At 41.4% G+C, this 13,889-nt stretch overlaps 1 pseudogene; it reads left to right on the top strand.

Moving 5' to 3' along the window:
• Positions 1-3,662: 3,662 nt before the first annotated feature.
• LOC138171916 (large ribosomal subunit protein eL21-like) lies at positions 3,663-8,379 on the top strand (annotated as a pseudogene).
• The last annotated feature ends 5,510 nt before the right edge of the window (positions 8,380-13,889 follow it).

Below are 13,889 nucleotides of genomic sequence, written 5' to 3'. Positions count from 1 at the left end.
CACAGTAAAGGGGGGAAATGCCAGGGGGAAAAGCTAGTAGATCCAGGTTCATTTCCCATAGTTAAAAACTACTGCTCCGAGCTTCAATTACCAAATTTACAAAATGAGAATAATCCTTTCACTACCTACTTCACAGGTTGTAGTGAAGGAAACATACAGTAAACCTTAAAGCACGACAGAAATGTGAATTATTGTAATTAAAATTACCTGCACACATGTCTTATATCTGTTAAACTAGAAGCTCCCTGAGGGCAAGGATCAAGTCTCAACTAAAGTAAGCTCTGTATTTCTTCCTAACACTCTGCACACAATTGGCATTTTTGAACTGATACCAAATATGCATAAGAAATTGTCTCAATCCTCACAGAGTTTACAATGTTATCAGAAAGACAAGACTCTCACTTGAAACAGTCAGTTCACATTATCTCCTCTAGGGAATGGCCAGCTGTTTTCTGGTTTTTTGTTTATTTTTTAAATTAAGAAAAAGCTAAGAGACCCCCCATCTCACTACCCTGAAAATAAGAAAACTTTTCTACTAATTAGGCCAAATTCTCTTACTGCAAATCAAACCCTTCTCTTCTAGTTTAACCTAAGCTCCCTGACCCTCAGTCTGACCCTCAGGGACCAGTGTCAAGATGGCTGAAAGGACTAGAGAGGTTTCCCAAGGAGCAAAGACTATGCCTTGGGACAGGTCACTTTCAAGCCAAATAAGTTCTGCAAATAAATATCCTTTTTCTTTTGCTTGCTCATACATTTTCCAAAAACATATAATTAATCCAATACAACACAACACACAGCAAATATTTATTAAGCACTTTCATGTTCAAGACACAGGAAATTGCGTTTTCTTTAAGTTGCTCAACCAAAATGGTCTTTCACCCTTGACTACTAACTGTATGGCTTAACTTACTTCAAGACTGCAAAAGAAAGATCCTGGGGGAAAAATGGTACTTTGTATACAGTAGGTTCTTATTAAGCATTTTAATTGATCAGTGAGGGATGCAGTGTGCTATACTGGCTGGAGATTCATCCTTAGACCTAGGACAACCTTGGTCCAAGACAGTTTACACTTACACACACACACACACACACACACACACACATAGTGTGTCCGTGACCCTGATGCAAGCCATTTAACCTCTTCATGCCCCAAGCACCTCTCAAGACTAAAATTTGTCTAGAAGGTGATGCCTTATGTTAGTAAAGGGAGTTTCTTTATCTGAGGGCTCCCTAACACCAGTGAAATCACAGGTCTAGTTCTATACCTAATGTTTCCATACTTTTGGTTGTTGTTTTGTTTGTTTTGTCTGTTTTGCTTTTTTTTTGGAGGGGGGAAAGGCAGGGCAATTAGGGTTAAGTGACTTGCCCAAGGTCACACTGCTAGTAAGTGTTAAGTGTCTGAGGTCAAATTTGAACTCAGGTCCTTCTGACTCCAGGGCCGGTGCTCTATTCACTGCGCCACCTAGCTGCCCCATCACATTTTTGTTTTTGTTTTTCATTTGTTACACATGCCAGTCCTGCAGATTACAATCCCTCCAAACCTTCATGGAAAGTCCTTGTGATTTACTATAATAAAAACAATTCATCACCTAGTCCATCGTCAGGGAATGAACCTCTCCTCATCGGTTAAGTTAATCTTTGGTCAAAATACACAGTCAGTCATAAGACCCATACTAGAAGCCTCCCCTATGGAAGGCTTAACTAGTATTGGGCCTGCCATACCTTGTGCTCTGGTAGAACAGATTTCAAAAGTCCCAAGGTCACCTTCAAACTATAAAAAAAGTAACTGAGGAGGACCTGGATGAGGGGAATGACTGCCATATAAGTCATATACAAATACTGAATGCCTGCTGGTGGGCATCAAAGCCTAAGACATAGGTTCGAAAAGAGCTACAAGCCAGCTGGGGAGACAAGGTCAGCTCTCCATTATCCGCATGGAGCCAGCAAGAGCCTCCTAGCAGAGCTCTCTTGGCAGGCTCAGGTTTCACTTCCTCATGGCTCATAGTATATATTAAGTCACAGGGTTAGATGAAATAGCTCCATTACCCATGTGGAGATTAACTAACTGAAATGCTAAATCCAACATGAGTGGAACAGAGCTTCTTTAACTCTGTAGTTTCTGGCAATCCAGAGAATTTCTTTCACCATTCTCCACCTTATAAATCACCTCATTCTGTGCTTGCCTATAAAATGAGGGAAGCTGTGTGAGCGTGCGTAAGCACTGTGAACTAGGCACCCACTGTACCACAGAACCGTAGAGCACTGTGGGAGAAGAGAAAGGATACTGTCTAACCTCATGGCACTCACGGTCTATTGAACATACAGGGGGCACACTATACACTTGGAAAGTTCTTTATCATATGAGCATCAGTCGAAGAAAAAGGGGATGTTTACCTTTGAAGAGACAAGGTTCAGGAGGGACCTTGTTGTCACCTTTCAGTATCTGGAGGGCTGCTATAAAGAAATACTAGATTTGCTCTGCTTGGCCCCATAGAACAAAACTAGGAGAAGTGGATGAGAATTACAGGAAGGAAGATTTCAGAAATGACTAGCTCCCTGATGAATGAAGGTGCCCCTAAAAGAATCACTTTAGTGGTTATTCCGTCACTCAGTTGTGTCCAACTTTTTGTGACCCCATGAACCACTTAGGCCAGTCTCTTCTAGACTCTACCATCTCTCCAAGTCTAAGTTCATATTCATTGCTTCCCTGACACTATTTATCCATCTCATCCTCTGCCATCACCTTTTCTTTTTGCCTTCAATCTCTCCCAACATCAAGGTCTTTTCCAATGAATCCATCTTCTCATTACATAGCCAAAGTATTTAAGATTTAGCTTCAGTATTTGACACCTGAATTAGTTTCTTTAAGTATTGACTGATCCTTGCTGTCTAGGGTACTCTTGAAAGTCTTCTCCAGAACCATAATTCAAAAGCATCACTAGAAGTTTTCAAGTACAAGCCAGGTGGCCACAAGTCAGGATTATTATAAGGAAGATTCATTGGCCTAACTGACTCCTAAAGTCCCTTTGAACTAAAATTCTACAAAATGAATTGCATATTGGTAATATTGCATAACAGGATCATTCTCTACCTGGGTTAGGCTAGTTTTTGTTGTTGTTGTTGAACAGTGACAAATCTGCTCTTGGGACTTGTTTGGCCCAAAGGACTCTGGTTCAAACTAAGCCTACCTGGGGCAGCTTCCTGGTGGCCTCTGGTCATATGTGGCTTCCTGGTCACCTAAGGACATTAAAATGGCTACCTACAAGGTGTTAGAGGCCCTTCAGTGAACAGTCCCTAAACCCTAAATTACCACATTCTGGCCCTGCTTACCAGATGCTTTCTATATGGAGGCAACAGGGGCCACACCTATTCAGGCTAAGTACTCCATTATCCGTATCTATGCTATGACTAAATAAACTTCCTTTTTCTTAACTGTTCAATAATCTACCAGTGGCTCAGTTGTTCTAATATGGAACCTAGTCTGGCCTGAATCAGACCCACCAATTATTTACACAGGAGTTTTGGTTCTTAGTCAACTCAAAATTAATTATCAGCCAAAATAATTTAAATTAATCAACAAATATTTATTCATTGCTAGGTTGTTTCATCTTAAACAGGCTACAGACAAAGAGGGTTTGAAAACTAATTTTAGTGGAGGTATGTGTTATAAACACTGCTAGTGCTACATGATGATTAAATGTATAGCTCTTAATTATCTTTTAACTTGTCTTGATGAACAGCTTAGTTACTGCAGAATATTCTAATCAATCAACAGGCCTACTATGGTTCAGGACATTGCGCTGGGCACCAAGGGTGCAGAGACTAAAATTAAACTGCCCAAGCTCTCAGGGAGCTTAGACTGTATCAAAGAAAGGCTGGTGTGGAAGGGGATGTTTGAGGTGAAACTAGAAGAAAAGAAAGGACTCCAGGAGCTCATTCCAGGAATGAGGGCTAGCCAGAGCCAAGGCAGCTTAGGAACACATCACCTAATCTCAGCTAGAGATAAATTTGTTGGTACTGAGTCCTTTCAGTTGTGACTGACTCTCCATGACCCCATTTAGGGTTTTCAGGACAGGGATACTGGAGTGGTTTGTCATTTCTTTTTCCAGCTCATTTTACAGATGAGGAAACTGAGGCAAACAGGGCTAAGTGACTTGCCCAGGGCACACAGCTAGTAAGTGTCTGAGGCTGGATTTGAACTCAAGAAGATAAGTCTTCCTGACTCCAAGTTCAGCACTTTATCCACCTCACTGTTTTTCTGCCCTAAGCAGTATACATATGAATTGCAAGGGACTATCTGTAAAAGGCTTTGCAGAGGAAGCAAGTACTGAGGCAGGATTTTTCTTTTTTTAAAAAAAAGGCACCAACCTGGTGGGGCATTGCCTAACAGAATTATTGACTTTACTTCCTGGGGCATAATTAGCTACCCAGGAAGCGTTCATTTGCATATGTCATCTGATTGGCTAGTAGCTTTTCAGGCGCAGACCTTCTCAGAAGTGAAGATACAGCCAGGGGACATCTCTCCTGACTCTCACCACTGCAAGAGCCCAGACTGCCGTTCTCTGCTTGAGAGAGGAGAATGGGGCGCAGTGTCCCAGGAATTACATCCAAGCTGCTTAATATGCAATGTACAGATTCCCAGAAATCAATGCTCATTTTTAAAACTGTTGCCTAGAGCTATCTTGTGTGCTTAATTTCAGGGCTGGTGTTAAGTATCTTTCTATTTATAAAGCAACTCTCACTGCAGCACTGCAGTGCTGCTCCCCACACCCACCCTGAGAGGTAGAGCCATGATTTGAATGATGGGGAAATTGAGGTATATAGTGACTTACCCAAGGTCACACAGTATATCAATAAAGACTCAAGCCTCCTCTACCACTTCCTTAGAAGGAGGAAAGCAGGAGATGGGAGGGGAGGGTATAAAAAGGTATTTGTAACTCTAGACAGCCAGTGGACACCAAATATCAGGAAATTCTTTAGGTAAATTAAGTCAGTCAAAAATCATTAAGTGTCGGGGTGGCTAGGTGGCACAATGAATGGCACCAGCCCTGGAGGTAGGAGGACCTGAGTTCAAATCTGGACTCATACATACACTTAGCACTTACTAGCCCTGTGATTTTGGGCAAGTCACTTAACCCCAACTGCCCTGCCATCCCCCTCTAAAAAGTAAAGAAAAAAAAAAACACGAAGTGTCTACTTTAGGCTATGCCCTATGTTAGGAACTAAGGAGAAAAATGAGGTAAAAGAAGAAATGCACTTAGATGTTCAACCCCTCATTTTATAGATGACAAACTCTGAACTCTAAGTGACTCGACCAAGACGACACAAGTGGTAAACAACAGGGTCAGAATTTGGACCCTGATCTTTTGACTCAAAATCCAGTGTCTTTCCGCCATACCGAAGCTGGTTATATGTGCCTCTCTTACCTGTCCCTTATATTCTGTGATTAAATAAATTGGGCTAGGAGTGGCTAGGTGGCACAGTGAATAAAGCACCAGCACTGGAGTCAGGAGGACCTGAGTTCAAATCCGATCTCAGACACTTAACACACACACACAAAAACTAGCCATGTGACCTTGGGCAAGTCACTTAACCCCAAATGTCCCCCAAAAGGCAAAAAATAAATAAATAAATATACAAACTGGGCTGCTGGAGGTGGGGAGATATCAATAGATCAGTGGTATCCTGATCAACTCTCCTCTCCACAAAAGAGAGTGATCAACCACCAAAATACATCTGGTCCTTGGGATACAAATAAAAACAACAAAATGATTCCTGCTGTAAGGACCTTACATCTAATTAGGGGATGCAATGAGTACATGTGGAAGTACACATAGAATAAATACAAGAGAATAAACAAGTAAAATCTATTATATAAATGTATGTATATGCAATTAAATACAAGGCAAGTAGAGGTAAAAATCATCTCATCCACCTCCACCCCAGAGGAGAAGAGTCACAGGTAGTTAAACAGCAAAATAAGTATTTAAACCCAGGTCCTTGGACTCCAAAAGTCCCCTCTTTCCACTCAACCCTGTTGCTTCTCCAGGAAGGAGATCATGGCCTGAGTAAAGTGAAGAAATAGGGAAAGCTTCTGTAACAAGGGAGATGACACCTCAACAGTTACCATCATTCCTAGGTTCCTATGCTTGGCAGTGGCCAAGTATCTCCAGCATATGAACAAATGGGGTATCTATGCCTTGCACCTCAGAAATCCATAGACCTCAACAGGTTCTGGACCAATCCCTGGGGCAGGGATGAAAATGTCATATGTAAAACTGACTTTCCAGAAGGGATCTGTAGGACATGTTCCACTCACAGCAAGCCAGATGGAGTACAGAAAAGCTTGGGCAAAAGATCAGGGATGGTGATGATGGATTGATGCCACTCTACTGGTTGCAGTCAGAGGAATGAGAAAGCAGAGGAAAAATTAAAAGCCCAAAAAGATATTTTCCCAGTGATTTGTGCTGCTTGAGATGCCCTGTAGCAATATTTATCCTACAGCTCTATCCTACTTTTGTTTATTATCCAGCTTAGCCTGAGTTATCACAATGAAGACAGGATTCATAAACTACCCACCTGACACCAGGGAATTGTGAAGGGAATTTTAAAACCTGAAGGAGTGGCTTTTACCCAACCTGGAAATTTTAAAGAAATTATATTTTCCTATTCCCTGGAGACCTACTCAACATTATCACTCAACTAAGACATTCTTTTGAATCGGTCACCCTCAGCACCCCTGGGATGCACCCTGAAACCTGGATCGACCCAGATCATTCACTCGCTAATCAATGAAGGGGAAAAACTGCAAGCTAATCACTACAATACTGTCATACTAGTAGCTGTGACTAAAAGGAGCACTTCTCACAAAGCATGTCCTATTTTCAGGTTGTGTTTTAATTCCTAAGTAAAATCTTATCCTGAAAACTCATTATGGTGCCTAAGTAAGGCTAAAAACAGAGGAACACGATCTCTGGAAGGCCCTACCAAACTGGAAAGAGTTTGAATACAGACTTGGCAATGGTTGGTGCATCTGTCATCTGAGGTTCAGCCTTGATAAGGTCAGATGCTAACCACCACAGGGATGGCCACCAGGTGATAAAGCTTTCCTGGTCACAGCACGCCAAGGAAACCTTCTATCAGGCTATGACCATTTTGCAATCTACATCAGTGGAATAATCAATTGATAAATCAACAGGCATTTATTAAGCAGTGCTAGGCACTGTGTTAGGCATTGGGGACCTAAAGAAAAAAATCAAACAATCTCTACCCTTGGGGAACTTCTATTCCATCAGGGGAGATAAAAGAGGCAGCACAGCGTATATAGTGGAGAATAGTGGAGAATGTGATGGATTTGAAGGATAAAAACTCAGGTTTTCTAGCCTACCTGAGATACTTGCTAGCTGGGTAACTCTGGGCCAGGGGTGAGGAATCTGCGACCTCAAGGTCACTGTGGCCCTCTAGGCCCTCAAATTCAGCCCTCTGACTAAATCCAAACTTTACAGAACACTTAATAAAACGATTTGTTCTGTAAAACAGGGACTCAGTCAAAAGACTTCATTCACCCAAGGACCTAGAAGGCCACATGTGGCCTCAAGGCCACAGGTTCCCCACCCCTGCCCTGGGCAAATGACTTAACCTTTCTGGGCCTCATTTTCCTTACCTGTTCACAATGAAAGAGTTGATTCAATTACCTATAAGGTACCTCCCAGCTCTGAATCTATGATCCTATGAACCCACATTGATGAAATCACAAATCCTTGAAGCTTTAAAGTGTTTTAACCTGGGTACATGGGGCTCACGCCACTCCTGCTTCACGTGAGTTGCCAAAATGACAAACACAAAAGGAAAAAGGAGAGGCACACAATACATGTTTTCTAGGCCCTTTCAAAAACATGGTGTTGTCCCTTTGGCTACATATATGCGAATATACAAGAAAGGTGATATTATAGATATCAAGGGTATGGGCACAGTTCAGCAAGGAAGACCCCACAAATGTTACCATGGCAAGACTGGATGGGTCTAGAATGTTATTCAGCATGCTGTAGGCATTGTTATAAACAAACAGGTTAAGGGCAAGATTCTAGCCAAAAGAATTAATGTGCGTATTGAGCATATTAAGCATTCCAAGAGCAGAGATAGCTTCCTGAAGCGGGTAAAGACAAATGATCAGAAGAAGAAGGAAACCAAAGAAAAAGAAAAAGACACTTGGGTTCAACTGAAACGCCAGCCTGCTCCACCAAGAGAAGCACACTTTGTGAGAACCAATGGCAAGGAACCTGAGCTGTTGGAACCAATCCCCTATGAATTCATGGCATGTGACTAAAAAAAGAACAATAAAAAAAATCTTGGATTATGAAAAAAAAAATAAAGTATTTTAACCAACAAACATTTATTGAACTTACTATGTGCAAGACACTATGGTAAAATTATTTACTCCTATCGCATTAGCTCTCATCTCTATTGTAGTGACTGCCAAACTGGTAGAAAATCACAGAATTTCTGTGGAAAAGACCACAGAAAGCAAGTATAAACCAAAACCCTTTGCAATTATTAAAATGTCCCAATGCCTTTTTAAATTCTGCATATGAGAAAAATGTCCCCTTATGCTTTATAGTATCTCTCCTGACATTAATAAAATGTAGCATCCACAGATTCTTGGGAAGTCTGCATGTGTAAAGTAGGAAGAATAATGGTACCTAACTCCCAGGGTTATGGTAAGGATAGAATGAAATATCTGGAAAGTACTTTGCAAACCTTAAAGCACTATGTAAATGCTAACTGCTATTAAGACAGCCTTGCAAGGCAATCCACAGTACTTCACCTTGAAGCACACAAGGAATACTGTGTTAGGTCCATTTTAGGAATATTAAGCCCAGAAAAGAGAAGACAGGAAGAAAAGGAAAGCCATCTTTCAGTGCATGAAGGGCTATAAAGTGGAGAAGGGATTAAATGTGTTACTTTTGGTCCCAGAAGGTAGAACCAGCATCAATAGATGGAAGTTCTAAAGAGGAAGATTTAGGTTCAACTTAAGGAAAAACTTTATTAAAATTATAGCTGTCTACAAGTGAAATGGGCTGCCTATAGAGTAATAATGGGTTTTTTCTTCACTGGGGGTCTTAAAGAAAAGACTTTATGACCATTTGTCAAGTAGGATGTGGAGAGGATTCTTGTTCAGGTAAGGGTTGGATTTAATGGCCTTGGCGATCCCTTCCAACCCTGAGTTTCTATGATTCTGTGAACATCATGAGATGCATAGTATAAGTAGTATTTCCATTTTAAAGATGAGGAAACTAAGGTTTTTAACAGGTTGCATCATGTGCCCACAACCATTCGGTCTGTAAGTGCTTGATTTATGACTGGAAACCAGACCAACTAATTTGTCCAGTCTTATCTATTGTAGGGCTGGGCAAACTATAGCCCAAGGACCAAAAGGCCAGTGAGCTAAGAATGGTTTTTACCTTTTTAAATATAATAAAACTTTATTTTAAAATGTAAACACCATTCTTAGTTCACAGGCTGTACAAAAACAGGCAGCTGGCTGTAGTTTACAGATACCTGATCTATATTATCAAGCATAGAGCCTTACCCACCTCTTACAAAAAAAACAAACAAGTACTTCAGAGGTTTTACTCATCCAAGAAATATTTACTGAGTCTTATGTTGGGTTAAAAGTATGTCTAAAAGTAGGATGGGGTGTTTAGAAAAGACTTCATGGCAGAGATGAAACATGAGCCAGCATCCTCCTTCCTTGACCACACACTCCATTCATGCATTCAATCATTCATCTTATCTATTGCATGATGCCTTAAAGAGCTATGTCCAAGCAAGCCGTGAACAAATAGAAGTCATGCTAACAAGACACATAATCAGATCAAAGAACTTGCCACTGCAAGGGACCTTTCATTTTACAGAAGGCCCTAGAACAGTTAAATTATAATGGTAACAGTAACAGTAATAATAACAAGCCTTTATATAGTACTTTAAGGAACTTTATACATGTTAACTCATTTGACACTCACAACAACCTTGTGAGGCAGGTGCTATTATTATCCTCATTTCCCATCGGGCCCATTGAGGCACAGAGGGGTTAAGTGACTTACCCAGCATCATACAACTCTGGAGTATCTGATTTGCCCAAGGTCATCACATGGCTAATGGGTAACACCCAGAACTCATGAAATGGCAGAATCTCAGAGTGAGAAGAGGTTCTGGGGGTCCCCTATCCAAACAGTACCTGAACAAGAGTCTCTTCTAACATCCTCAACAAGGGACCATCCAGTTTCTGCTCATAGAATGAATCTATGACCCTTGAACTAGCCCATTCTACTCTGGAATAGCTCTAATTATTAGGAAGCTCTTCCATATATTGTGCCTGAATTCCCTGTAACTTGTACCTATTGTTCCTAGTTCTGCCTTCTAGGGCCTAAAAGAATAGGCCCCATTTCCCCTCCATATTACAACTCTAGAAATATCCCCTCAAGTCCACTAACTCAAACCCACCACACCATCCCTTCCACCTTCTTTTCCCAACCCCTTTTAATATTCTATTTAGCCACCACCCTGAATTTTCTTACTGCCCAGATGGGGCATCAGCTGTAAAGTGAGTTGCTTCCAGACCTGATCTCATTCATCCTTACAACAGCCCTTGCCAGGAGGAAAGGCTGACACAATTCTCAACATTTTATAGTTAGCATTTGAGACATAGTTGGAGAGGAAGTCAAGTTTTCTCAAACAAATGCATCCCAAGGTTTAATTCCCATACCCTCTATCACTCAGACTCCAAAGTTCTATAACCTCTACTCTACTCTAACTGTGAGTCAGAGGCAAAGAGATTGCTGATAACATTTCATGGGGTAAAGAAGAAAACAGACAGAAGTAGAAAAAAAGCAGAAGGGAATCAAGAGGGGAAGAGAGGGAAAAAAAAAATATGTATATATATATATATATATATATATATATATATGGTATGTATAGGCCTAAAGTATTGCAACCAGAGAAACCAGGTTTAAATCCTGCTTCTGACACATTACCTTAAATATGTCACTTAACATCTCTTAGCCTCAATTTCTTCAATTGCAAAATTAAGTGGGTAGCTCTAAATATATGATCCTAAGGAAGGTCAAAGGAAAGTCTCAAATGAAAAGAAAATATAAAAAATAGACAAGTAAAATTCTGTGATCCTGTGGCCAGAGAGATGCAAAAAGACAAGGAAAGGATGTGTGTATGAAGTTCATTTAGGAAGCCCAAGACAGGTAAAAGCTTCATCAAGGAAGACTGAGCCAGGAAAATGAAACCTTTCCAAGAAAGGCATGAAAGAAGATCAATACCATACTTTCTCTGAGAGGAGATAAAGAAGGCGCTTTTAAGAAAAGACTCAACCCAGACCCTGAGTTGTTACCGTTGTTGTTCAGTCCTTTCAGTCTGACTCTTTGTGACCCCATTTGAGGTTTTCTTGGCAAAGATACTAGAGTGGTTTGTCATTTCTGAGGTCAGATCTGAACTCATGAAGATGAGTCTTCCTGCAACAGAGGTGTATACATTACCACGAAAGGGTTCCACATCCTCTTTTCTTCTTTCCTGTATCCCCCACCAAGGATCTCAAAGCAACTCAATGGAGGTCAGATGGTGCAAGCAACTTTCCAGCAGTAAAGTTTATGACTGGTGGGGCATGGAAGAAAAGTGGCTGGTGATCTTAAGAAAAGAATAATTCCTTCTCTGCCTGGGATGACTAGGGAAGGCAAGATTTTACTGACCTGACAGCCCCAGGAGTCTCAATCCACACTCAAGAAACAGAATAAGATATCACTCCTCCCTCCTACCCCCACACCCTTCAGCAAAATCTCTTGCTCACAAGAATCACAAGGAGTCAAAAGGAAGCTTTCACCAGCTGCACTACTTACTGACTGTCCTTTAGGACATGTGGTCCCTTTGTACCTGGGACACCATTCTGACTCAATTTCATTGATTAATCTCCTGGATAGAAGCTAGAAAGAACAGCCTGATCAATTAGTATTAAGAGTCTAACAGTCCCCTAATGTTGTCTCATCTCCCAGTATGACATTGACTGTAGGGGGATGGGAGGTGTAGGAAGGAGCAGGGAAAGGCCCCTGATAGAAGACTATAGAAGGAAGACATGCAGGCTCTGGCCCCTGCATTCCAGAATGATGGCCACATCCGTCCCAAGCACCTACCAAACCTCCTATAATCCCAAACTCTCAGAGGGGAACCCATAAGAGAATCTTACTCAAAGCATTTGAACAACAGCTGCTTGGGCACAGGGCCACATTTCAGAGGCCTGATGCACTCCCCCTACCCCCTAGGCCAAGTAAGCAACTGACTCCATCTCCGATCATTCTCTCTATTCTTCCCTACCCAGCCCTATGTCAACCAATAAATATTTACTGAGCACCTACTCTGTGCTTAACATTGTATGTCATGGAGATCCAAAAACAAATAAGTAAACTGTCTTAATATATTGTCCCTACCTTCAAGAAACTTATGTTCCATTTGGAAACAATCAGGAGCTAAACTATGTGGTACTGAGACCAAAGTAGGTCAATGAAGGGAAAAATCAAGGAGGGCTAGCAAATCTGGAGAAACAGGAAGGAAAGAGGAATACAGATGAAACTCAAGTGATGCCTTGAAGGCAGGGTATGATGGAGGGAAGAGGAAGGGCATGTTATTTACCTGGGAGGAATGGCCTCATCAGAGGTATAGGGGTGGCAAGCAGCCTAATGAGATCAGCATCAGCGATCAGTAATGATCCTGGTGAAAAGCAGACTGGGCCTCAAGAGATCTCCGTTCTAGCCCCCCAGTCTGCCACTACTTCACTGTGTGGCCCTAGGCCAGTCAATGAGGTCAAATTCCAGCTCTCCAAATTACCAGCTAGATGACTATGGGCAAATCTTGTTCCCTGTAGCCTCAGGCTCTGCATCGGTCAATATTGGAGGAGGACTGGGTTAGATTATTCCTGAGATCTCATTCTATGTCCTAGGACATAGACAACAATTTTAACTTTTCTGGTACAAAGCAAGGCCAGTCACATGCCTGATTTTCCCAAAACTGTGCCAGTCAATCAACTAGCACCTACTATGTGAGGTACAGCAAGGAAGCCAGTGTCACCGCATCACAGAATACATAGAGGGGGAAATGGTAAGATACATGGAAATTTAGGAAGCAATTGGGCTTGAAGGGCTTTAAAAGCCAAATAGAAGATTTCCTATTCCCTACAGTGAACAAGATTTGCCCAAAATCATCTAGTTAGTAATGGAGAAAATAGAGAACTGCTGGCAATTCTCTATTCCTATGCCTCAGAGAATAACTTAGTCCTTGTCCACTTGTCCTCCCCATCAATCCTTAATATTCACTACACACACACACACACACACACACACACACTCCTGGAATGTAGTGGCAGGAGAATTGGTAGACTTAAAATCAGAAGACCTGAGGTCTAGTGCCATCTCTGCCCCTCCACAGCTATGTGACCTTGGGCTAGTCACTTCCTATCTCTGGGCCTCAGTTTCCTCCTTTACAAAATGAGAGATGTGACTATATGATCCCTATGGTGCCTTTCAGTTCTAACATTCTATGGTCCTGATTTATTATTGGGACTTTGCTCTTGCCTCCCACGGCTCCAAATAAATGCTTAATCATATTTCAAAAGCCTCAAATCTTGAGGCTAGTCTCATCCCCCTTTAACTACACTGGGCACACTTTCAACAAATCCAGGCCTATGAAAAATGGTCCAAAACCAAGAACTATAGAGAAAAGCTGGGCTTTCTTTCCTGCTTCCTATTCACTGCTTTAGCTTTTTCATCCAAAATGCATAAACAATTCATTCAAAACAAATCAACTTTTATTGCATGTTGTTTTGAATGTGATCT

Source organism: Petaurus breviceps, unplaced genomic scaffold (genome assembly GCF_028583685.1).
Source record: "Petaurus breviceps papuanus isolate PSGF00001 unplaced genomic scaffold, PetGlider_PUasm1.0 470, whole genome shotgun sequence".
Classification (NCBI taxonomy): Eukaryota; Metazoa; Chordata; class Mammalia; order Diprotodontia; family Petauridae; genus Petaurus; species Petaurus breviceps.
The sequence above is the reverse complement of the archived record's forward strand: the minus strand, read 5'-3'. Positions and strand labels throughout refer to the sequence as shown.